The sequence below is a fragment of the Formica exsecta genome, unplaced genomic scaffold, assembly GCF_003651465.1.
Source record: "Formica exsecta isolate Colony F162 unplaced genomic scaffold, ASM365146v1 scaffold272, whole genome shotgun sequence".
In the NCBI taxonomy this organism is placed as follows: domain Eukaryota; kingdom Metazoa; phylum Arthropoda; class Insecta; order Hymenoptera; family Formicidae; genus Formica; species Formica exsecta.
Window position 1 is genome coordinate 1107970 of NW_021849984.1, and position 1213 is coordinate 1109182.

At 37.7% G+C, this 1213-nt stretch overlaps 1 long non-coding RNA gene across 1 annotated transcript; it reads left to right on the forward strand.

Moving 5' to 3' along the window:
- The first annotated feature begins 325 nt into the window (after nt 1–325).
- Nucleotides 326–1050, forward strand: LOC115237095. Its single transcript, XR_003884305.1, has 3 exons — nt 326–459; nt 575–736; nt 842–1050. It is a non-coding gene; the product is annotated as an uncharacterized LOC115237095 (long non-coding RNA).
- The last annotated feature ends 163 nt before the right edge of the window (nt 1051–1213 follow it).

Below are 1213 nucleotides of genomic sequence, written 5' to 3' on the forward strand. Positions count from 1 at the left end.
GCTCTCTTTCGTCATGCTACGTGCGAGCGAGAGAGAACGCAAGGGGCACGAAACAGAGTATGTCCTTTTCTACGCGTACCTCGGCTCCCACTCCTCAATACTCGGTCTAGATATACTATTGTTTCAGACTCTCACGTACGTATGCTCGTACGCACGCACGCAAAGCGATTTTGTCCCTCAAGGCGCGTTTGCAGCGCTCATGTAGGATTATTCGCTTGAGTGTGCAAATACGCCTTGAGAGACAATGCGTATGTGCGTGCATGCGTATATGAGACGTATCAAGCAGTGATGCCAGAATGCCCACGCCAGCAACACGCTACCGTAGTGGAGGGGATACGTACGCGGTAGCATCGCGACGTCAAGATATAATAAGGTTAAGGTTATATAGCAAGAAATCGCGACGTCAAGATATAATAAGGTTAAAGTTATATAGCAAGAAAATATATTTGGTTCTATCGAGTAAGCAGATTGAAATTTTGTATATAAATCTGCTTATACATGTTTATTTATTGTTTTATAAGTATATTTCTTGATTATATCTGAATATTATCTAAATTATAACGCTTATTTGCAGGATAAAGCGAAATCAATCTTTTCAAGAAGACCGGTATATTTTTATAGCTGGGATTTCTTCAGCTGGAATTGCATACGGTCTTATACCGTATGCAATTCTAGCTGAAGGGCTTTGCTAAACAGCGTAACATATTGGATTATAGAGATTTGGCAGTAACAGACAGTAAGTACAATTAATTAGCACATATAAAATATTGAGTAGCACATATAAAACCAGATATGTAAACTAAATTAAATATTACAATTCTGTTCTTTTCCTCACATACAGATAGAGGGAAGTGACCATCCAGCGCTTATAATCGAACACAATGACTTGGGTTCTCAAAGGTTTTACAATGCACGGAGTAAGCAAAGTTTCAAATATGATCACTTGAGGAAGGAGGTGCAAGATTATGAACCTTATGAACCAGATCCTATAGCGGAGCCTTGAAGGTCAGCTTTTCAAGACGAAATAACGAATTATATTCAAAGTCATTATAGACACGATAGACACGGAGTTTTTGGAATAAGAATATTAAAAGAAATAATTTTAAAAAAGAGAAGAAAAGCACATTTTGCATGAAGTCTGGACGTATGATGTGCATGGGAGCAAACTATAACAATACTAAATAGGATTCAATAAAATTAACAAATGCCAATT